This window comes from Nipponia nippon, unplaced genomic scaffold, assembly GCF_047370975.1.
Source record: "Nipponia nippon isolate SJK-2023a ecotype South Korea unplaced genomic scaffold, ASM4737097v1 scaffold_10, whole genome shotgun sequence".
Taxonomy (NCBI): Eukaryota; Metazoa; Chordata; class Aves; order Pelecaniformes; family Threskiornithidae; genus Nipponia; species Nipponia nippon.
In genome coordinates, this window is record NW_028262291.1 from 34,925,086 (window position 1) to 34,950,731 (window position 25,646).

The 25,646-nt window shown below is 41.7% G+C and overlaps 1 long non-coding RNA gene across 1 annotated transcript; it reads right to left on the reverse strand.

Annotated features, from left to right (window-relative positions):
- Positions 1-266: 266 nt before the first annotated feature.
- Positions 267-25,099, reverse strand: LOC148057152 (uncharacterized). Its single transcript, XR_015702081.1, has 3 exons — positions 25,035-25,099; positions 2,641-2,766; positions 267-1,309 (listed from the first exon to the last, which is right to left on the reverse strand). It is a non-coding gene; the product is annotated as an uncharacterized LOC148057152 (long non-coding RNA).
- Between the last annotated feature and the right edge of the window lie 547 nt (positions 25,100-25,646).

The following is a 25,646-nucleotide window of genomic DNA, read 5'->3' on the forward strand; positions in this document are numbered from 1 at the left end:
ATCACAAATCTGGAATTATTTGGTTTTGCCCTAAGAAATTTATAGATGTCAGCTGATGGACAACTGCTAATAACATTATTTTCCCATGTCTGTTGGTATCAGATTTGTGTGAATAAAAGATACGCTAAATATCCTTGGGAAATCTATCACTCTGCTTTTTTTGGTGGGGATATATTGTATTTATAAAATGTGTTGTAAATGATGCAGGAGTAATAGAGTGTTTAAATTCAGCAGTATTGCTCAACAATCTTTTATTTTATGCTCTGAGTATAGCAAGATAACTACCAAATAAGTCACTTTACAAGACCAAAAGGCTTCTGTAGTTTGCTTACATGTGAAGTCTGTACCTGGCTCTGTTGCTACACATCTCTTTTAGACTGGCTAACTATTATATTTCACAAAGTAAAGGATCTTGTCTCAGCAATTTTATGAGAGCTATTTCAGTTATGGTAATGGTGCTTAAGCTCTTTTCAAAACAGAAGGATACAGCCCCCATTGGCTATGCAGTTCTCTCACTAGAATAGTATTTAGGACAGTAGCATCCTCAGATACTAATGGATGCCAGTCAACTAAATAAAATGAGATAAGCTTATTTTTTTATAATGACTTTTAGATCACCTAATGTTTCAGTTTAAATCAATTACATGAGATGCTGATTCTTTACTTAATCCCATGACACTTTCCACAAGAACTGGATCACAACATAAAAAGCTGTTTCTGATAGACAGGTTAATCAGCACATTCTTTTCTTTCTTCTGCTCACAAAATGCTCAGGAATTTCTCACATTTACTGCATATATTTGTGAATTTATTTGGAAAATGTTTTCACTACATGAATATCTTGTGAACAGTTTGTTGTGAATATTTATTATTCTAACTTCCACGTTAACCCAGTGTTGGTTAGTCATTTGAGCGATACAGTTTCTGTACCAGGTTACTTTTGCACCTTACAAATACATTTCACATTTAAAGTATCATGTGACTAATCAAACTCAACATGTATTTTGCTACTACTTAAGCTTTTGCTTAAATTCACTATTGCAAGTGAAAGTAAACCTCAATTGTTTCTGAGCTCAGATAAATATTAGTGGCATTTTTCCCATTGCTCAGGCAGCTCAAGCGATTGCATTCTGCTGACCCAGATTCTCCCTGCAGACTCAGGTCGATGCAGCTTTCTTCACTTGGTCTTTTACACCGTTGTGCAAAGTCCCTATGGGCTGTGAAGCAGTTTCCACAGTCCACTCCAGAAATTGCTTCATTGCAGTGAAATGCATTTATTAAATCCTTCAGGATCCTTCCATGTAGGGCCCTGAGAGGTAAAATTTCTTTCACATGCTTTGTAATTAAATAATACAATCAACCACTATTAAACCTAAGAGGATATTGCTTAAAGTCAAGCATTTACTTATGTATTTATATGGTTAAATAGAATAGTTCTATTTCTCAGACCTTCTGGTCATCTTCGGGTTTCTGTAAAGTCAGTGACAGACATATACTTAACACTTACTAAAATAAATAGGTCTTCAAAGTGCTGTATTTAGACATTCACACTTGATAGTTTTAGCCCTAGCTTGTCAGTGCCTGTGTGTTTGCCTAATTGTAAACACTACATTTCTTTCATTACAAGGTGCTGTAAGGGTTATATAATTGTTTCAAAATTGCTTTGAGATAATCAGATGAAAGGCAGTTACCAGAGTGCAAGGCATTTTAATGTGGTTTCTCTAAATATTGATCATGGACAGAGGCTGTATGATAATAATATTTTTTTGTGGACAATATCTTTAATAAACTTTAATTGAATCTACTTTGAATTTTAATTGAACTGTTAGTATCTGAAAAGAAGTTTGTTCCTAGGGATTGTAGATGGAAAATGCAGGATGGCAGTGCTCGGATATCTGGGAAGGTTTTCCACTGAAGACATGGTGGAACAACAAACTGTCTTGCTTCCTAGGTGGCCGAAGCCCTTACCGCTAGCCAGCACTGCAGCTTCTCTCTGCATAGTTAAGAGACCTGTCTCTTGGGGTGGGAATCAGAAATTAACAAAGTCTTGGAGTTGTTCTCCAGATGTTGGAGGAACCAACAGGGAGGGCAGAGGAAGGAATTTGGCAGCAAAGGGAAGGGAGCAGAGTATTGAAGAAGGGGAAGAATCTGGTGTTTGCATTTTTAATGGAAGACTTCCATGAAAGAAGAGGGAGAAAGAGAGCTTGGGATTTGAAGTCTGAAGTATCTCAGGATACAGAAGGGTGCCCAGGCACTAAGAACAAATTTTCTCCCTGTATGATGTAATCTAGAGTTATTGATTACTTCACATCTGAAATTTTGTCAGCAAAAGCATCAGAGAATAAATATTATCAGCACTGTTATAGAGTCACTAAATATTTTGTATTCATGAATAAAGTCTCTTCTTCTTCTAGTGTTCTCAGGTGACGTTCACTGCCTTTTGTTATATAGCAGGATTATGCCATTTTGATGAAAAAATCCATTTAGGAATCAGCCTGCATCTCATACATCTACAGGAGATCAGGACATCTTGACAAGATTATCCCCACCCACCCCCCACCCCCAATGTGTGATTTCACTCCTTTTGGTTGTCTTATATTTATTTCACAACCGCAGCAGCAATTTTTCTCTCCAGCATACCTTTTATCTACAACTGTTAGGTATTCTCCTCCCAGACATTGCTGCCCCTACCAGGTCTCTGCTGATGACACCCAGCTGCACTCATCCAGAGACAAAGCCAAGCTCACTGCAAGGGTGCCACAACATCTGAAAAAAAAAAAAAAATAGTCCTGGTAAGAAAAGCAGATAACTCCAGCTCAGCATGGGCAAAACTGAATTGTTACTAACCACTATCTGCATTTTTTTTTTTTTTTTCCTAGAAAATGTTTTTCCTTCCTCTTAGCCAAGGAACTGACTCTGGTAATCCACAAACTAATCATCTTCAGGCCAAACCTCTGAGAATTTTTAACACCATAGACAACTTGGCAGCAAAAAGCATGGGAGAAAAGGGCTACACAAAGAAACACAATCCATCATCACTCATATGACCAAACAACATCTTCTCTGCCAGGACATTCATGTTGAATGAATCACGTTGAATGTTAGCCACAAGTCTGCCATGTACACCAAAGCTACTTAGTGTTCAGAAGATGGACTGCAGAAGACACCAGAGCAAGTTATGTTCTTATGACAGAATTTTTCTGTATGAGGACATCCATGGCCCTTTCAAGAAGTTATTCAGATGGCTTATTTTATTCAGTAGGTAAAGAATAATACGGCAGAAATTTTTACTGACATTTTTGAGTGTTAAGAATTTCACTGAGAGTTATTCCGTAACCCTGCAGTCTTTTACCCACAGCTTCTCCCCAGATGTTTCTCTGTGCCCTTGAGTCTGAATCTGAGTGCAATGTTGTAGGGAAGTTCATGGAACATCCCCATGAGGAACTGACATCCAGAAGGTGACTCTCTAGATACTAAACATTAATACACAGTGTTCAATACATCTATAGCTCATTTATGTAGCATTTGTATACCTCTTCGTATAGGTACTTTATGCAACATCACTCCCACATCACTACTTCCAGTGCTGCCTCAAATCCAGTTTTGAATGCCAGAGTCCTAGCTAATATACTGTTTTTCAGGACAAATGCAAAAATGTGTAGTTCTCACTGTTTGATGGCTTTTCCTTATACACACCTACGGTTCCGTTTTGTTTTCCTTCATGTAATTTAATTCCCTTATTACAAATATCAGCTTTTCCCAGCCTTTTTGTTTCTCCATATACAGAAACTCAGACTAGGAGAACAACTGCAGCAGCCTCCTAGTTCATTTTGTCCTGGGGCAATCCCATCCAAATGCTTGATATTGCTGGACAGTTTGGGGTTGTAGTTTGAGAGAACAACCCTCACATTTCTCAAGTGGATGAGGAGATGCACCAGATATTCCCATCAGCTTCTGCGTGAGACAAACCCAGATCAGAAGGAGAAAAGCTGGCAGCCAAATTAGTGTGTCTTGTCAAGTTACCCAGTTGGAGCCCATCAATGTCAGCTGGTGCATAGACACAGAAGCCACTCAGCAAATTAAATTTACAAAAACAAAACAAGTAGAGTATAGGGGCATGTTTAACCTCCTAAACCTACCGTTCCTCAATTTTGGTTCCGTCTGTTTTGAGTCAAGCTCTACATTGTTTTTCAATAAAATTTTCATTGACTGAACAGATGTGTAGTTTATTAATTGAAATGAAAATTAAAAGAAGTAGTACAAGAGCTGCAAAAGTAGTGGAAACATTACAAACAGGGAAAAGCAGAAGAGAAAAACCAAAAAGAAAATGGAAACAAGATACACATGCCACTCATTTTCTGCTTCTACACTGTATAGCTTTCCCTTACTCCTTTATTTTTGTTTACAGAATAACAGCCTATCTGGCAGAGAGGTGTATCTTTTCTTTTTTGACTGAAGTATGAAAAAAAATCCTAAGCCAACATCTATATTTTACAAAGTTGAACTAAGACAGCACTTGTCCCCAAAGCTTACAGCATGAACTCTTGTCATTTTTACCAGAATATGCATAAGTTACTTTAGAATATTTTATGGCCACTGATTCTGTTTAAATAACAGCCTGTGCAGTTATTGATGCTTGGCCTGAGCTGTACAGGGTTCATGGGAACGGTGCACGTTCATCAAAGGGGAGAGCAGACCAGCAGCTATTGGCAATGAAACAGAAGCAAGGAATCCTTTTCAGGTTGTTAACTCTACAGATTGCATCCAATTGGGTGCTCCATCTTAGCTATTGCCCCCAGACCCATGGCAGCACATGTTCAGCAAAGGGCGAAAGAGACCCTCACTTCACCCTCTGGAGGCTGTCCCCATTGTACAGCCACCTGCTCTGGGGATGGAGACAGAGTGGCCATATATAGGTATGGCCTAGGGCATGCAGGGGGCCCGCACACAGGCACAGCCATGCTCCTCAGAAGCCAGATAAAGCTGTGCCTGTGTGAATCAGCTGGTGAGTCAGCAAAGCCTTCGCCAGAAGAGCAGCAGGCACAGCTGTGGCTGAGGTACCATGGTTACAGCACAGCAAAAGGGACACTAACTGGGTTTCCTAAATAATAGCTTTGTGTTGCACCTTTTGGGCCACAGAAAGTGAAGAAACATGTATGGTTTGTTGTTTCACAGAGTGATTTCACATTTGACCTGGCTAATTCTTCAAAAGTCCTAGGAAGAAGTGATAACATAAAAATGTTGCAGTGATTTTTGAAATTTGGAAACTGCTGGCAGAGGTGTGGGAGAATCAGCTGGGGTGCTCTGGAAGTATCTACAGCCAGGGCAGATGAGAGAGACTGACAGCTAAGAGCAGATTCAGTTGAGAAAGTTTGTTTTTGGGAAAGGAACATAATTCCGAGACAGACAGTTGTGATGCTGTTTTTTATTAGCATACAGCTGGTCATGGCACAGGGCCAGTAATGCTCACCATGTAGTTGTGCCCAAGTTTGACAGAGGCAGAAGCAGAGGAGCTCACCCCAGCACATGCAAGGTAAGGAGGGAGGAAGCGAGGCCTGGTTTACACAGGTCTCCCCAAAGCATCCCATTCACCTCTGTGTGGAATAAAAACATACCAAAAGACAAACCAGAAAAGCCCTATGCATGACCTTAACTGTGCTTGTCCAGTCTTCTGACTTGATGGTACATATGCAATTCCTTTGTAATACACCTAAGGACCTTTGTTCACTTGGGTCTAGCAATACTGAAATAATTTCCCAGCTGTACCCTCCTATCTTCTGCTTACTGGAGGCTTGCTCTAACTCAGCTGCTGAGAGATGGAAGTGATATTGATAATCCATATTCACCTCATCAGGGAAAAGCCTAAGAGGATAAAAGCCATTCTCTCTGCAAGCATCTGCTGTCCTAGCATAGCTCTCATCTATTTTGTCCTCACAGCATTGATTTTAAGAGAAACTAGGAAATAAAAGATGTAGAATTAATTTCCATGGTGACTCGCAAAGACAATAATCAAGGTAAGAGCTGTTCTGTTGTACTTAGGTGTTTAACCACAAGAGCTGTCCTGCCCAGCCGAGGGAGCTCAGTAGAGATCCCAGGGCTGTAAACAGTCAGCAGAACAGTTCCCCTGGCTCTTGGTCCCTTTTTTTGCCTCTTTGCTGTCACTAGGGAAGTGGCTAGAGAGCAGGTGGTGGTGGCTGGTGGTGGCAGCCTGTTCCCAGCTATTATTTTGCCAGGATGCCCAGATGCTTTCCCCAGCACACTGGACTTGCTGCATGTGAGTGATGCAGTATATGAGCACAGCTTGGCTTCCACCTCCCAGATCAGAGTGGCCAATAACTGGCTACAAAGGACAAAGATTCATGAAGCCTCCTCTCACACCTTTTCCCTGGACTGGGCAGAGATTTGTTGAGTGCATGCATGGTAATAGTCACACACACAACCACCAGCAGCTGTAGTACCCATACAGCAAGCTCAGACATAGGATGGACCTCATGCTTGCTGCCCTGCTCTATGGCCCATCCTGCTGGATAAATAGAAGCAACACAGGTTAACAGAGAGAGGATCATTTTGCTTTTCCTGTGGCTGCAGGAAGATGGAATTGGCTTGCTTATGAGTTGTGTCATTAGCAAGGACATGAGTGTTAGCAGCCACGTACTGGGAACCTTCCCAAGCTCATTAAACTAGGCCTAGGACTTGCATAAACATTTGGATTTACTGGAAAGCATGTGTGTTTTGGTTGACTGGAAAGTGGTAAATTAATTCAGAGCTGAAACCACTTTTCAGCTGCAGACATTGTCATTTGCATTTGAAAATAACATTGTAAATAACACTGTTCCAGTGTTCTTTAAGAGCAAATGTGTGATATTATTTCAACTGAAAATTTGGGAAGCCTGCCTAACATGAAGCAGCAAACCATTTCTGCCTGAAATAGATTGTTCTTTAATGCTCCAAAGATTGGAAAGAGATTTATTTTCTCTTGGACAGCTGGTACTAACTACATGGATGGCAAAAATACGACTTCTTTATTTTTAGAAAAAAATGATTACTAAATAGTCCGAAGGCTTAAAAACACAGAACTGGGGTCCCCAGATGTTTGAATTCTCTGACCCGAGTTATATTATTTCTCCTAATTCTGGTGCAAAGTTTTAATGGTATTGTTACTATTTAAACAAAACACTTAATATTTTGAGGTTCTCCTGCCCACTGACTTATAAAAGGGATGATGTTTTATTTGGCTTAGATATTTTAAAAAACACAATGAAAGCCTTGGGCAAATTCTGCAGAGCAGCAGGGAGATACCTAAGCCTGAACTTAAAGGGTATGAAAAGTGGATGACAGTTGAACAAACAGCTCTTAATTGTTAATTTATAGGAGGAAGTAGAAAATAGCAGTTAAAGGTAGCGGGGTATTGCAGCAGAGAGTGCAAGGTAGGAGGGGTCTGAGAAAATGGACACAGGTATGGGAATATGACAATAGATACTCAAGCTATTCATCATCCCTGAACTAGAAGTTCAGTTGTCAGCTGTCCATTGACAGTTTAACTGAATTGTCAATTAAACTGTGGATTCAAAGGCACCACAGCTGACTCCAGGCAGAGCCAGCCCAGCTCTGTGAGGCAGGCTAGCTCCCACCAGCACCAAAACCACACACAGCTGTGGCCCACACTCCAATGTTTGATGAGTACCACTTAGTAACTCTATGGCAGAGATTAATTCATTTCTCCAGCATAACATTAACTGCCTAACCACAGGGCTGTTATTTCTTCAGCTTATTTCCAGCACCCTTTGCTTTCTCTTTCTCTAAGGCAGCAGGCACACTGTCCCCCAGACAGTGCTCCCTCTGCTATGTAACTGCATCCTCTCCAGAGCAGAAGTGCCTGTGGAGGCAAACTAGGCATAAACTAATTTTATACAATTTTGCAGATGTGTATTTGCATGTTTTGTATATAGCTGAAGTGAACTTTAGCATGGATTCAAATTGCCCATGGCCCAGTTCTTGGAAAAAGCTGAACTAACTGGCCAAAGCCTGGATTCAGAATCTGCGTTTACATTTGCAGTTTAAGGCTGGCCTCAGTCACATTTGGAGAACAGCATGTGTTCCAGACACTGTCAAAGGCAGCAAACTGCTGAAAAAATCCTGCCAAAGCAACAGCTGAAGCAATGAGAGCTTTCAGTTTCTTACAACTCCATTTAACTGTGTACTTAGGAGCAAGTCATTAAGTAGCAAGCAACCATGTGAGAGGATGCCAAGGATTAAAGGAATCCTATCATGAGATAGCAGTGACATTTGCCTGCTGCCTTCCAAGTGACAGTGCTTGCCAAGCCTGGGGGAAGTTAGTGACAGCCTCACAGTAGCAAGCAATTTAACCAGCAGATTGCCAGGAACGGGGCCTGCTTTGAATATGAGACTGCTCTAGCCATAGTCATGGCAAATCAAATTTGTGAATCCTGTCAGGGAAAGAATATTATAGAAATCAGTTATCTCTTTACACACATTTGTATGTGTGTACACATTCAGATGGTTCTAGCTCATGCATTTACAAGTCTCTTGAGCTGGTTTGTCAGCCTCTGTAGTGGCAAGTACAAGTGACAGGGGTTGTTGTGCTGCTGATTGTCACAGAAGTGAACACAGGCAGCAGCTCCCTCACACTTCACAAGTTCCCAATGACTGCTGTGACCTGATGGAAACAGAGCAGCTCTGAATTTCCCACCTGTGGAAGGTCAGAAGACACCCAGTGCTCCAGACTCCAGCTAACTCATCAGGACATCATCAGCCCTCTGGGTTCCCCAGAGCTCCTCCAAGCTCTCTGAACCTCAGGATTTTCCAGGCTTTGCTGCCTCTTCATCTGTGTAGCTGTGCTGGAGCATACAGAGGTCTGTGCTGTCTGTTGGCCATTCTAACAATCCAGCATGCATGGTAGTCACCTCTCATCCAGGATAAATGAGAGCAGTCAAATGGGACTTCATTACAATGATGAAAACTTTGCAAGAGGTTTGGGTTTTGTTTTTTTTTTAAGTACTATGTAGAAAAGCCTTGCTGAATTTATGAACAATATGCCTTCCTGATGTTCCTTACAGTTAGCCTCAGGAAAGCAAAGCTTTTTTTGTGTTCTTATTGAGATGTACTGCTCCAGAGAAACAACCTGGAAAGGCCCTGAATGCTAGGAAACTGGTCATATCAAGGAGCAACACTGATTCATAAATCCCTATTAACATCTCTAATTCTAATAACTTCCAACATTCATAGTAGTCCCAGCCTTCTGCTCCAGTCACTGTTCTTAGGTACTCAGTTATTTTTAGGGATTTCAAATGCTCAGTCCCAAGGTCCCAACATTGTGACAAGGGCCCTTTGTTAACTAGGGGTTCTTCCTCTGTGTGGCAGAGGGCACTAACTTAGCTCAGAGCAAGAAAGCTTGCAAAGAATTGTAGGCTGGAAAATAAAACTGAACTTCACAGTTGCTCCAGAAAGGGTAACAAAATCTTTGCAGAGGATACTGCCACCTAGAAAGTGAAGGCAGCTACTTAAAATAAGGTGTATATAACAGGACTGCAAACACCAGTGTTCTCATGTTTCTTTCCTGGTATTATTTTTCTTTAACTTTCCTATCCTGTTTCTTACATCTTTGTCTTGGATTCTCAAGGTAAAGGTGTGCCCAGTGATGTCGCGGGATAGTGTAAGCTAGGGTAGTCACTAAGAACTAGCAGGTGGAGTTAGTTCCCACCTTCCACAGCTTTTTCTGTTCCGAGATCTCTAGAGCCCTTGTTTTATTTTTTCAGCTGGTTGAAACAGATGTCTTGAGCTTTAGTTAGATTTTTCTGTATATATAAAACATATAAGATAAGAAGAAAGAACACATTTTTCCTGTAAGAGCAAGAAAAAAATTCTCTCCCTCTGTAGCAGCACTAGCATAGATAAGTACTTATGTACTAAAGAAGCCCCTGAGTATTGCTTTGGTTGCTCTGATAAGAATGATTTATCCCCTCAGATAGTGACAAAAATAATGTATAGCGTTGGTCTAGAGAGCACTATCTTGTGGAAGTAGGGGACAATGCATCTTTTGGATGACAGGTAAAACTAACGTGGCTTCTAGACTAAGAATCACTAATAATTCCCTTTCATTTTACATAACAGATAAGGCGGTTTGTGATTTGTTTCTCTATTCATCATAAATTTCATTGGATTGAGAATGGTTCTTTGTCATTTGTCCTGAGCTAGCACTGAATTTGTATAGTTCCAGCAGCATTCCTGCTGACAAATGGAAGCTGTATTTCAGCTGCACTTCAGTAGTGGCTTTTATTCCCATTTGGGAATTAACCCCATCTGTCTTCATGCAGCACTTCAGCAAGGGCTGAGTGCACAAGATGAATGCAGGACCAAGACAAATACCCTGTACATCCACTCTCTTCTCAGACACTTCTGAGTACAATTGCAACACATCCATCTTTGCTTGCAGATTCACTAGGCAGGTATCTAAACACACACAATGGCAAGCACATACATTTTTTTCAATAATGTTGTGCTTACCTGTAACTAATGGAGACAGTCAGGTCCAGCCTTGCTTTGGACTCAGGTAGCTTTTTATGATGAAAGCACAATAACATTGTTAGGCTTATTTCAATCACTTAAGAACTCTACTGACTCTGTTTTCAGTAAACAGGGAAGGATTATGAGGTTTGTTATAGTTTGTTCAGCAGGTTCAAGATTGTAGTGTCTAATGGTTGTATCACACAGAGCTGGAAATTACTCTTTAACATGAGCTTCTGAAGCTTTTTAACTTCAAATATTCTCATAGTTAAAGTTTGCCACAGTCACAAGCTGCCGTTGTTTATAAAATTAGGCCATTTTGAGAAGCAAAACACAGTTATGAAATAAAACAAATTTGGAGGCAAGAATTGCTTTCTAATCTTGTCTTCAGTTTATGCAAAGAAAAATCTTTTTCTGCCTATCCTAAATAATCATCTTTGATGTGAAAGTGAACTTGTACTGAATGTACAGTAGATGGAGAATCCTGTCAAAAATATCAAGAACAGACAGAAAATGACCTGAAACTGAACTCTTCAAGTGAGAAGCAAAACAATCTGTTAGATGCCAAGGAGAAGTCTACATGGAGTCCATAGTTCATTTGTTTTCTGTGCTTGTTGTTCAGGATAGGAAAAATGGGATCTCAGTAACCAGCACTTTCACAGCATAAGAACAGCTACAAAGCTAGAAATATTCTCGATTACCACACAAGTGGAGGCTCTCCATCATTTACTTAATCTTCAGACCTCAGACATAATGGGGTCATGTCCAAAACTCATACTGGCCCAAGTGTTTGACCTCATTTTTCATTTCTGTTATGAACGCCTAGAAAAACTCTGACAAGCAAGTTTTGCCAAGTTCTATAATCCCAGGGTCTGAAGGACTTCATTACTCCTCACCTGCCATCTTTAACTCTGTGCTACATCTTATACTCCTGAATTGTGCTACTGAGTCTGTACCAGGTCCAGTGGCCTTTGTGGCTCTCCAGTATGCACAGTTGTTCATCTCATTCTAGTATCCTACAGGTTTATACCTAACTCCACAACTGATTTATATGCAACTCCAACACCAAATACTCAATACCCTCCTTTTCACCCAAATACCAAGTCCCTCTGCCTCAACATGATCACAGTCACAACTCTCATGCCAATGTTTCCCATTGCTTTTGGTATAGGCAGTATGGATTGCACCTAGCTCCATGTACCACCAGTATCAACCCTTCTGTCAAGCTGGACTTAGATTAGCCCACAAAGCTTACAAGTGTCCACCAAACACTATCTTACTATGGTCTATTCCAGTCAACTTTTCTCCCTCCCTCAACCTAGATTCATCATTATCTAATGTGCTTTCTTTAATATACACACCTAGGTACAAGTCCATGAGCATATACAAGACAAGCATTAAGCTGCAGAGCAGTATAGTTACATGTTAATAAGTAATCACACCTTCCATTGTGGAGAAGCAGTTCAGATAAATTTGGTGTTTGATCAGATTTAAAAGCTTTCACTTTGGGCTAGAGCTGTCAATTTTGTAGTACTAGAAATAAGTTTACAGGAAGGCCATACCTTAAAAAGGGGGAAATGTAATGAAATTACCATGTATTATTCTAAGTACAGACCCAAAGAAGTCCTTCATGAAACATATTTGAAGCTTTGGTTTGGAGGTGTTTGGGCCTTGGGGGCCTGAGAAAGGGCAGTACACAGCAAAAAGCAATCATTATGGAATTTGACATGCCTGGTGGGCAAGTTTCTGGAGAATATTTTGTTTCTGACAAGCTCGGCAGTAAAGCATGGAAAGGACATCAAGTTGAGCCCCTGCAGATGGCAGCAGTACTTCAAATTTCAGTGCCACAGCACTGGATGTGGTAGAAGCTGAACCAGATTCCCATAGTGAAGGTACTGTTGACTGTCAGACTGTCTTGAAGTGATCTGTGTTGCTACTCATCAGCAGGTTACTGATGCTTTTTTCAGGTGGAAGGGCAAAATTTTAATATTTGCCAAGTAGCAGAAACATGTTCCTGAGCCTTGTGGAACCCCTCTTGGTTCCCAGTGTAATCAGCTCTTACCCTGTTTTATGTTAAGTACTGAACATGTTATTTTCAAAACAGTTTATATTCTTCAGGCTTGCAACGGTGTTTGACTTTGTTGGCTTGGAGGAGCACAGCACAGTAATACTTCAACAGCAAATTCAGTTGTAGCAAGATGTTAACAATTGCTTTAAAAAAAAATCCTTTCAGTGTCCAATAGCTAGTCCTAAAGACTGCACAAGAGGCAGAATGATCAAACAGACCAAAATATGTCTTTATTCATGGCATACAAAAAAGGTTTGAAGTGCTGTAATTCATCCGTCTGGAATTTTCTGTGCACTGTACACTTTGGCTCTCCATAGCTTCTAAAGGGTCTGAATTTAGATGTAAACAAAACCCCCCAAGATTAATGATAACATTAACAATTTTCAGCCTAAGCATCCAACTAATAATGGATTGGGGTTTAGGTAATGCAAGAGGTTTGAGTAGAGCCATACTCTTCTCCCCCACCCACAGAAGCAAAGGGAAGACCAGCAGAGCATACTGGGATATCCCTTTTAGCAAGACCCAAACCAGGTATCCAGTCTCATGTCTTGAGTTGTTCAGAGAGAAGGTCAAGTAAAGAACCATACTCTCCCTACAAAGCTGGCAAGCAGTTGCCTAAAAATCCTTGATCTGTCTAAAATGCTACTAGATATTGCTCAGCTCCACCCCTGACAGCTTCCCAGTCCAAGACTGAAAGCTCTGCTCAACATCTAACCCTGAGAAAAAGCCTGACTCCCAACCTTGCTACTTCCCAGTGACACATAGAGACTTCACCTGAACAACAGGTCAGGTCCTCAGCCACAAGAGCCTGTCAGAAAGAGACCCAACATCCTTGTCCATGTGCCCACCCTGACTGCCTATAAACAGAAAGATGCCAGCAAGGAGAGAGAATACCAGTTTCTGCAGTGGTTCTGGAGAAGGACCAAGAACTCCTGTATGAATTATCTATAACACATGACAAGAAAAACAGTTCAAATGACCTGAAGTTAGTGGTAGTTATCCATGTATAAAAAAAGTTTCCAAGTCCCAACAGTCTGCAACATGCATCTTGGAAACAGCAATTTCATTCTCCTAAACTGCCATGGGCAGCTTTCACAGCTGTCTGTTGCTATTAGAACAGAATAGACTATTTCAGTTGGAAGGGATCTACAATGATATTAGCTCTCATTCAGCTACAGGTAAAGGAGACCCTGTAGCGCAGTACAAAAAAGAAATTAGGGTTTCAACTCTGCATCCCCAACAAGATATCCCTACTTATCTAGTTGAATATGAAGTAGTTTCCTTTCCTTTTTCTAGCTCTGTTGACCTAAGCTGACACCTTCAGCTTGTACAATTACACGGGCTCTTCCTTGCTCTTATGTCTCTCTCCTTTTTGTCTGTCTCACTAGTAATATTCATCTGTAGTTTTTGTTTCCTGCTTTTACCTCTTCATCATCTCTGCAGTTGCTAACACTAAATTTTACTAAGCTACAAACAATCCAGAACTATAACAAGCAACCAGCCTCATACAAGTAAACTATTCAGGCAACCTTACAATCTCTTTCATGGTAGTTCCTCTACCTTTAAGACAAGGATTAAGACCTAATTATATCTATTATTTTACATCTATTCAAGATTTTGGCTGTAAGCTTTGTTTTTTCTTCTCTACCTCTGCTGCCAGTAGTAGTGAGCTACTGTTTTCACTAGCATAGCTTTATGTACTTATATTGTAACATATCTAGGGTGAGGCTAGTGTCTTTCTATTTTAGGCATGAAGTCGTTGCACAGCAAGCACAATGGCATAGCTGATCCTTAGTGGATAGTTGTCTATTTCAACATCATTACTAGGGTTCATGCCATTTCCCAACTGAAATCAAAGAGACAACACAAATGAAATAAATAGGAAATCATTCACTAGCAGGCTAAAACATGGACTGTAAAGTCTGAACTTTTGACTGATGTGCAGATTTCTTTAGGGCAAGTTCAAAATTGGATGGGACAGATCTGTTGGGTTATTCAGAAGATTTGTGTCTGAGCCTGTAAAGTTTTGCCCACTGCTAAGATCTGTTCAATAAACAGAAATATCTGCTAGCTTAGTTTGGACTCAGCATTTTTGTGTTCCATCCCCTGCCCTGTACTATTTATAACATTGCTGTGTGCTTTTAAAGGTTGTGCTTCAATAGTAGGGGAAGCTATCCCTGTAAAGCCTTGGGATTCATCAAGATGAAAGGCACTATGTAAGTTGTTACCAGCTTTGCTGTTTAATATACTGTGAACTGATGAAAGACAGCAAGGGAGTGATGGTTACCTCTCACCATAATATAAAATTTGCCTTAGGTGGGAACACTGTTTACTGAACACTTCATTCATCCACAGTGGAAAACCAATGATGGCATTTGCTGTTTTCATAACAACCCAGGAGAACGCTGACTCTGACAGGCTGCTACCCCCTGATGGCTAAATAGCTAAGGAGAAGTAATGTGAGAAACAGCTCTGCTGAAAATAACTCCAGCCATCATCACTGAAGCACATGGACTCATTCCTGCCATAGGTCTGTTTTCCCTGCAGCAAAAACCCTCCAATTCCCCTCCCATAGTGGCAGGTTGCTGCTCAGGCTCTCTTTAGCATTGTCACTTTTTTTCCCCCCTGCTTTTTTCAAATGTGTAAACCACAGGACAAAGAGGAAGGGAGGAGCTGTCAAAAGCAATGTGCCATTCTGCTGCTGAACTACTGAGCAAAGGGGATATCAATAAAGAAAACTGAAGCTTAGGTGCCTAGATGTTCTGGGAATCAGATTCAGAACACTGTTTCCAGTCCATTACCATTCTGGAACTCAGTGAGAGAGAACTGCACTGTAACTACCTACTGTGATGGAAAGTCAGGCAGAAAAAAACAAACAAGGGCAAGAACAACAATAACATTGGGAACCTACATAGACCTAGTAGTACAACCCAAGAGAAGACCTCATCAACATTCACATGTGACAGCTAATTCCAGGCAAACCTAGGTACTGCCCACACAAGTCTGCAAGTATAGAACTAGATGAACCACAAAATCCAGTACCTCCTGCAAAGTAAAACTGTGCTGTGATCAAGAAACCAAATGACAGCTGCCAGAGCTGAAAAGTTGTCCCAGTAAAGGTAAAACCCTTTTCAGCCAAGAGGATAGAAAGGACAGAGAGCTTAGACTGGGTGGCTCTATATTGATTATTACATTGTGGAATTTAATAGACCTGGGTATCAAGAGCAATAAGAAATTCCTGATGCATCAAAACAAGAGTCATAAGAGGAAACCAAAATAGCTTCCACTGTCTCTGAACAAACAGTTTCTCTTAATTCTGAGAGAATTAAAAAAACCTGGCAAGCATCCCCAGTAGCAATGCAAGATCTGAAGGTATTCCTGTGAAACCACCTGTCACTATGGGCAAGAGTGATTAAACACAGCAAGATCTGAGACAGGCTTTTCAAAAAACCTCAGCAGTCAAATATTGCAGACTGCTGTATATGTGGTTCTTTGCAATTATATATGTATATTATCCTGACTGGTACTCACCATAGGATAGCTGGGAGTAGCCCTAAAAGGCACTGCACTCAGATGAAGTCAAGAAATGAAGCAGAACAGGGCTATACTTCAGGGCATAGCTTTCTACCTGACATTTTCAGAGTTTAAGACAGACTCCTTATGCTCAAATCACAGTTGCTTCTCTGCATGAGTAGCATGAATTAATGTATTTTTCCACAGATATTTTGAAAACTATTCATGGGAAGGAAGCAGCAATACAGGTAGATTGGTTGGGGTTTCCTTTTAAAGGACTATTAGAATTTATTTTGCTTGGTGCAGAGACCATATGCAGATTTATATTTTGGCTGATGAGTAAGTCCAGGAACTGAACTTACAGCCAAAGGATAACCTGCTTTAGGAATAAGGAAGAAAAAAATCCCTTAAGTTGTTTACAGTGTACATTTCCAAGCCAAGAAACACAGATGAGCCTGATACAGGCCATCTGGTATGCTACAAGAATTGCAAACATCATTAAATAAAACTATGCATCTGGGGGACAGTTAAACCTTCTGAAGGGGCAAATGGCTTCACATCAAGTACAGAGTTAAAAATCCCATTGCTGGACTGTTGGCCTGATCCCCACTTGCATTTTCTCAAAGTTGGTGGGCTTAAGGCTGCAAAATGAACCCACATTCATCAAAAATGAAGCAGTTTAAAGTTTGAATCCAAGTGCTTTCCAGGTGTGATAATGGTCAAAGTTGGAAATTGGATGGAGACACAACTTGTGTTTTTAAAGCTGTTATCAGTCAAATCCGAGGCAGCAGGGTTTGTCTGAACCACAGTCAAACTGCTACTCTCATCCAGTACTAAGTACTCATGTTTTCCATACCTTCCTTGCATCAGTACTTCTAGGATTCCCAAATACTTCATACTAGAAGAAACAGTATACATGTTGTGCCACCTTCTCTGGAGAGGAAGAAATAAAGGTACATCAAAAAAGAGTGAACAGGTTGGGAAATCATTTGAGTGACTGAGCAGCAATTATTCCTGAGGACAAGCACGCAGTGTGCCAAAGTGACAGCTAATATTAATTAGCCTGAAAGTTATTTAAGAGAAATCTGGTGGTAGTCATGGGGAGGCTGCAGCATGTGACAGAAATATGCTGTTGCTGAGGATTTCTCAGGGGGAAGCTATTACTACACAACTAGAGGCAGAAAGCTCAATTCACTTCTGTCTTGCACAAAGTATAATCAGTTAAATTTGTACAAGCATGTACAAATGGGTTTTAAATACTGAAATGTCATGTCTTACATCAGGATACCCCTAAGTAAGGAAAACTGAAGAGGTGGTCTGGTGCAGTGCAGGCACAAGTGTGCTGCTAGAGACCCACTGAGAACAGAGCAGGGGACAGAGCCAGGAAAGCTGCTGAAAGACTGGGAGGGAAGGTGGTGTGAGAAAGCTCTGGCCAGACAGCATAGGAGACAGGAGCTGTAGGAGTCCAAGACCCCCAGGAACTCTGCTGCCCACAGCTCTTAGCTGCTCAGCCATTCCTCAGTGTGTTCTCTCCCAAGGCTTCCTGGGGGATGCAGTAACATTTATGGCAGCTGGGGGCTCCTTCTGCTCTTTGCCTTTCCCAGTTTCTCATGTAATCTTCTCTTGCTTTCTCAGTCCTTTTCTATTTCCTTGCCTGGCCCAAAGATTTCCCCTTGGCTGCATTCTTTTCTTTGCTCTTATCTCTACCTGCCAGCCACTGACCTAAACTTTTTTAGGAATAGAATCATAGAAAAAAATTCAGCTAGAAAGGATTTCCAGAGGTCATCAGGTTCAACCTCTTGCTTGAAGAAGGGCTACCTTTGGTCAAGTTGCTCAAGGACTTCTCCAGTAAGGGAGACTGCTGTACAATATTTGATCACCTTTATTGCAAAGAATATCAGAATTTCCCTTGCAAGTGTGACCCTTGCCTCTCAGCCTTTCATTGTGCTTTTCCACAGAAACTTCTGCTAGAAGGACCTGGTGCAACATGAGAGTGGAATACATGCAAGTAGAAGGTGTATTTTTTAAGTTTGGTGATCCATTTGATAGAGCCTCACATTGCTTTGGTAAACTCTAAGTATACAGTATGGGAAGCAGGGAAAAAAATATGGCATATTGTGCTTTATGCAAGTTTACCATAGTCACTTTAAAACTTGCAGAGGATTTTAAATTAAGGCCAAGCTCTATCTAATCTCCTTCCAGAGCCCTAAATAGGGATCTCAGGGTAGTAACAAGTAAGGAACCATAGTCCCTTTGTACCATGCAGCAGCCACCTGGAAAACATGTTTTTTGGTCTTGAAGTGCATTCTCCAGTAGAGTGTAGTGCCTTGGGCTATACCAGACCTTCTGTAAGCAGAGATGCAAGCCATCTCCTGACCTCCTTCCTTGTCCACTAATCAGCTACAAGAGTGCATGGGGAAGATGGGCATGTCTAACTCTAGCACTTCTAGAGACTGACAGGGTATACTCACTGCAGCCTTCTGTGGGATGATTATGGATGCTGATGGGAATAGAGTGCAGATTTCAGCTGACATACTAGTCCTGGAGCTTCATGTAAAGTTTCTCACATAAAGAACTTGGAATTTGGTTTTGTGAAAGCACAGATATTCCTGCCTGGTACTGGGAAGTGTTGGCATTTTGTCACTTCTGAAGCAGATAATTCTTAAGCATTAAGAATCCACTGTAACAGATACTATGGTGAATCCTCAAAGAAAGATGCCCCTTTCCTTTTTAACTTGCTGACAGGTTTTTAGAGCTCAGATCAGCTATTTACATGCCTCTCATGCACATCTCATCCTTCTCTTCCCTTTTCAAAGTTCAGCTATCCTGGGGAACCCACACATTTTTCCCCATTTGTTGAAGAAGGCTTTAGGACAACCACAGTAGGCAGTCTCAAGAAGAATTAGGTACACACAAGACAGTTTTAATCAGTCAATAAAAGCCTCCAATAAGGCTGAATTTTAAAGACCTAACAGCTTTAGCTTACTACTGAATGGACCCTCAGACAAACTTGCCTACTAATCTGTCTTTTTAGGTTACAACTGAATGTGACCCTTAGACAAACTAGCACCCAGTATTGTTTCATGAATCTGCAGTAGAAGATCCCCACCCCCCAATAACCTTTTTAGGTTTGCTTCAGCTTGTTTGTGTCCCATTAAAATGTTTTTTTAACAAGTGTTTTTTTCTATTCTGGTACCTTAGGCTCAGTTACACTCAGTGACATAGAAATTAATAGAATCATAGAATGGTTTGGAAGGGACCTTTAAAGGTCATCTAGTCCAACACTCCCCCACCTCCTGCAATGAGCAGGGACATCTTCAGTTAGATCAGGTTGCTCTGAGCCCCATCCAACCTGACCTTGAACATTTCCAGGGATGGGGCATCCACAACTTTTTTGGGCAACCTTTTCCAGTGTTTCACCACCCTCATCATAAATTTCTTCCTTATATCTAGTTTAAATCTACCCTCTTTTAGTTTAAAACCATTACCTCTTGTCCTATCACTACAGGCCCTGCTAAAAAGTCTGTCTCCATCTTTCTTATAAGCCCTCTTTGTTGAAAGGCCACAAGAAGGTCTCCCCAGAGCCTTCTCTAGGCTAAACAACCCCAACTCTCAGCTTTTCTTCACAGCAGAGGTGTTCCATCCCTCTTATTTTTGTGGCCCTCCTCTGGACCAAACTCCAACAGGTCCATGTCCTTCCCATGCTGAGGACACAGTAGAATCAGAACATCCTGAGTTAGAAGGGACACACAAGGATCATCAAGTCCAACTCCTATCCCTGCATAGGACAACCCCAAAAAAATCATACCATATGTCTGAGGGCGTTGTCCAAATGCTTCTTGAATGTTGTCAGGCTTGGCACCATGACTGCCTCCCAGGGGAGCTTGTTCCAATGCTCCACTACCCTTTGGGTGAAGAACCTTTTCCTAATGTCCAACCTAAACCTCCCCTGGCATATATATTCCTGCCTTTCCCTCGGGTCCTATCATTGGTTGCCAGGGAGAAGAGATCAGCACCTGCCCCTCCTCCTTCCCTCAAGAGGAAGCTGTAGACTACAATGATGTTTCCCCTCAGTCTCCTCTTCTCCAGGCTGAACAGACCAAGTGACTTCAGCCACTCCTCATACAGCTTCCCCTCTAAACCCTTCACCATCTTCATGGCTTTCCTCTGGACACTCTCTAGTAGCTTTGTATCCTTTTTGTAGTGCAACACCCCAAACCGCACACAGTACTCAAGGTGAGGCCTCACCAGAACAGAGTGGAGGGGCAGAATCATCTCCCTCGACCTGCTGGCCACGCTTCTTTTGATGCAGCCCAGGATACAGTTGGGTTTCTGGGCTACAAGTGCACATTGAAAAGCTGGACATCCGCTGGCAACCACCAGTATCCTCAAGTCCTTCTCCTCAGGACTGCTGTCAATCCCTTCATCCCCCAGCCTGTATTGATACTGGGGGTTGCCCCAACCCAGGTGCAGGACCTTGCACTTGGCTTTGTTGAACCTCAGGAGGTTCACATACACCCACTTCTCAAGCTTGTCCAGGTCCCTCTGAATGGCATCCCATTCCTCAGGCATGTCAACTATATGACTCAGCTTGGTGTCATCTGCAAATTTCCTTACTCAATCCCTCTATGTCATTGATGAAGATATTAAACAGTACTGGTCCCAATATGGACCCCTGAGGGACACCACTCATCACTGATCTCCCTCTGGACATTGAGGTGTTGACCACTGCTCTCTGGATGTGACCATCCAAACAATTCCTTATCCACCAAACAGTCCATCCATCAAATCCGACTCTCCAGTTTATGAAAAAGGATGTTATGGGGGACTGTGTCAAAGGCCTTACAGAAATCCAGATAGATGACATCTGTAGCTCTTCCCTTGTCCACTGATATAGTCACCCCATCATAGAAGGCCACTAGGTTCCTCAGGCAAGGCTTGCCCTTGGTGAAGCCATGCTGTCTCAAATCACCTCTCTGTCCTTATGTGCCATCGCATTGCTTCTAGGAGGATCTGTTCCATGATCTTCCCAGGCACAGAGGTGAGGCTGACAGGTCAGTAGTTCCCAGGGTCCTCATTTCTACCCTTTTTAAAAATGGGTGCAATGTTTCCCTTTTTCCAATCACCAGGGACTTCACCTGACTGCCATGACTTTTTTAAATATCACGGAGAATGGCCTGGCAACTACATCAGCCAATTCCTTCAGGACTCTGGGATGCATCTTGTCAGGTCCCACAGGCTTATGTATGTTCAGGTTTCTCAGGTGGTCACAAACCCAATCTTCTCGTACAGTGGGAGGGACTTTGCTCCCCCAGTCCCTGCCTTGAGGTTCATCCACTCAAGAGGTATGGGAAGAGAGGTTGCCAGTGAAGACTGAGGCAAAAAAGTTGAGTGCCTCAGCCCTCTGCTCATTGTGCCCAACTAAAATACAAATATAAATCACAAAGTTCAGCTAACCCAGAGAAGGTGATTAGCCCTAGTTTTTTCATGTGGAGCACCACAACTGTAGCAGAAGCTAACAACAGAGCCCAAGCCTAAGATAAGTTACTCCTCCCAATACGCAGCACTAATTCCAATAGCTGCTCTTTCCACCAAGAAGTCATATACATAATGACATTTTATATTAAAATGAGCAATGAGATCCCACTCTCTTGCTTTATTTCTTTTTATACTTTCTTTAAATCAAACTTTGACCTTGCAGTGATAAATTAAATCCTATATAATGCTATGTACATATTCCTGCTGCACAGCTTTCCAACTGATATTTGCTTCACCCACCACACTACTTGATTCAGTGCAAGCTAAGCTACTTTTATGTCCAGTTCTTTGCCACCTGTTAAAGAGGAAGACAAACTCTACTGTCCCCGGCACTGCCCAGGTGTACTAACCACATCCCTGACCTTGTTTTATTTCTTCCCAAGACACTCTTTCTACAGGAACGCTTCCTTCAAGTCCTTCCACTGAAGGAACACCCGAAACACCAATTTCAGGAATAGCTCTCTATGTTTATAGCTACTCCCCATCTCCTACAGGCTCTTTACATAATTACATACCTGATGTGTTCTATTGCACCCCAGATGGTGAGCTGTTAATGCCAAAGAAAAATAATCTGTGTAAATTAATAGGATAAGCCAAGTGGTTGTGAAATGTAAAGATCACATTTAAAACAGCTTTTCTTTGTTGTTTTTTTTATTCTACTTCAAGCATTACCCATCACAGGTTTTAACAGACAATGTTAATATAGGCACAAAACTGCTGATAAAATAGTCAATTCTTCACAGTTTAGCCCCAAGCACAGGGCTCTCAACTTTGCTGCCACCAAGACCTTTCTTCCTTCTAATTGCCAATTTCTGGGGTATCTCATTTACAACAGATTTCTGGGTCCCTTCCGAGATCCTGATTGGACCTATTGATTCAGTCCCATCTTATTTCACTCATTCCTCCAAGATCTGAGCCACAGGCTAATGGCCTGTCTGCTTGTGAAGTAGTTGAAGCTTTGCATCCTACTGCAGTTGTGTTAGAGGAGTACACACAAATATACAGGCAATAAATATGTAGCAGCTCCTAGTTATTTCAGCTTCTGTTCTCCTCAGTGGTAGGTTATCAGTGTTCATCCCTCTAACAAGATCTTCCCGAGTGAGTTGACTCCAAGCAACAAGAATGCTGCAGAGACCATCCACATCAAGAAGCATTTGCTGAAGCCTCCTCCCCATGCTAAGGGTTTGTCTACAAGCAGACATTTACCACACTTGGACATTCTGAAATGGTTCTGGGTATGAATCTAGGCTTGTAATAGCTCTAGGCTTATACCAAAACAGTTACTCCCTAATGCCCATCCTGATTATTTTAAGTACAGATGAACTGTAGCAGTAGCAAACATGCTGGAATAAACAGGGTGCTGACAGCTACTGGTGTTTTACATAGGAGGTCACAGAGCCCTACTTTAAGCTGGATTGCTTTATATGTTAGTTGCTGCCTGGAGCACTGTTTACAGTAATGCTCCCTCCTCTGAGGTGAACTGCTGTTAGCAACAATGGAAAACTCTAGTCAAAAACCATTAAATATCATTAAACACAGATAAATAAAAGCTGTTTAAGGAAATTACAGTAGCACTTTCACTTCTAGAGAAACACTGTTATTTGGCAGTGATGTTTGTACAGATTAGTATTTAAATTCAATTATGTAACCTCAACTATTGTTTCAAGGGCAAGGATAATCTTCCAAATGTAGTTTATCTACATATTTTTTTAAAGCAGTGTATTTACCTGATGTAAGTGGCATCTCTAACAGCTTCTTACTAGTCTGTCTATTTTGCCCCCTTTCTAGCTTGATGTCTCTAAGTCCAGATGCCTCCTCAGCAGGGCAGGGCTGCTAACCCAAAGGCAAAAATGATGTCCTTGAAGTCCTGGCACTGAGCCTTTTCATCTCCCAGAGCTCTAGACTCAAGTGGTAGTAACTTTCCTGGAGCCCTCCAGCAGCCAGTGGCTGCCAATCAACCAGGTTATCGTACACAACATTCCAGAATTTGTTTTCTTGGGATACAGGCACTGAGAATCTCAGCCTTCTCCATGCACAGGTGGGCTTGCCCTGAAACTGAGCTCCTCTTTACATTTTGATGCCAGGCTTAGTTTCAGCCCTCACACTGAGCTGCATCTCCGCTCTCCCTCAATGATTACCACAGTACTTGTTCTGCCCCCATGATGAATGCTGAAGCAAACCAATACTTTTCAAGGTTTATTGCAACAAATCCGTCTTGAAGAGGTGGAGTTTAAAAGTATGTCATTACAAAGCCTTCTTGTTTCAGTTGAGCTTTAAATAAAGAAACATACCCCACACTACTATTATGAAGAAAATTAACCCTATCCAAGCCAAAACTAGCACACCATGGACCACCCAACATAGTTACAATGTTGTTACTACCACAAAACAGGCAGAACAAAATAAAAATATGAAGACAGTTATCAAGATAAGAAGTCTCTTCCATCTATCAGAAACAGCTGTAACAAGACAGATTAGATCAAGACAGCAGATCCCTCTCTATCTGAATTCTTTAAACCAAGACAAGCTCTTTTTTTGGAAGGTCCACCAAGTTCTGGTAGAAATTGTAGGTTTTCCAGAGGAATTAATAAATAAGATTCAGCAAACTATGTTAGACAAAGCATGATAAGATTATTGCAAGCCTCCCATCTAAAAAGCTACATGAGGGGTTTTTTGTTTGTTTGGGGTAGGGGATGGTTTCACTGCAGGGCCACAGGCCATCTCTATTTGTATAACAAACACAAAATGTCACAGCCCTGTGGACTTGCTTTATGCAAGGCATGCATATCGGATAAACCAGTGACAGGTACTTGTCTCTGAAACAGAGCCAGGTATATTGATTGAACTAGCATTTACACTACCCTTAAAGAAATTAGACAAACAAGACCATACCTGCCTTCATTGAAGTTTGATGTCTAATATAAGCCACCGAGGCAAGAGATACAAGACAATTTTGTTGTTGCAATCCATTTTCTCAGAACCCACACAGAAAGTGTTTTTACTTGTTCTAGCAAGTAGATAGCAAATAGCATGAAGTGAGCCACCATGCTCTCTCTAATACAGCTTCCTTCTCTTCTTTAGTCTATCATCTAAGCTTAAACACCCATTTTCACACTTAGTCCAGTGTTTCTCTCTATTTGCAGTCACCACAGGAATTAGCACAAACCAGGCCCTTTTTCTGCAAGGGACTGAAGACCCAAATTAATACAAAACTGATATTTCATTTTCATAGCAGCAGCCCAAATCTATTTTGACATGAGACTCACATTCCCTGCTAGAGAACAGCAGCAGGCTGGGTAGCAACAAGGCAACAACACCCCCCCAAACAGGGGGTACAGTCACAGAGCACCCAAGCAAGAAGAGCCAGGGTAACCATGGCCAGCAATCCTACCTGTAGGAATAAGGCAGGTCCAAGAGCAAAACAGCATCAGGAACACCTAACCCACAACACACAAACACTACAGCTCCAGCAAGGACTGAGTCCCAGGCCTGGGTTTAAATGCAGTTCCAGGGCCAATGGGTGGATGGTGTGTGGGTGGAGGCCCATATGAGGCTGATCAGGGTAATTAACACCTGCTGGTCTGCTCAGGCCCCTGGCAAAGCCATGCACCAGTCCTCCTCTGGTTTCTGTGGGGAGGAAAGAGCGCATGTAGGTCTGAAGGGAGCTGATGCAGCATGTTCATGCTTTAGTGCAGCTTAGGCACAATTAATGTTTTTGAGGTAACCCTATAAAAATATGCTTTTGGATGTTATTGGTGTGCTGAACCTCACAAGTGAGGAAAAACAAGAAATTAATGCCGCATTTGAAAGCTGAAAATATTTAGACATCCCTTTTCTTCTACTGACTGTGGTCTTCCCATACCTGTCTCCCTGGTCTAGGTGGTAATCTGCCACAGACACAGAAAATACTAAGCACAGGGGAAAAAATGTCATCTGAAGATAGGCAGCTAGCCCTGAGATGTGAAGGGTGAGTTGCTAGCTGCCTGTGTATTATCAGATTCTC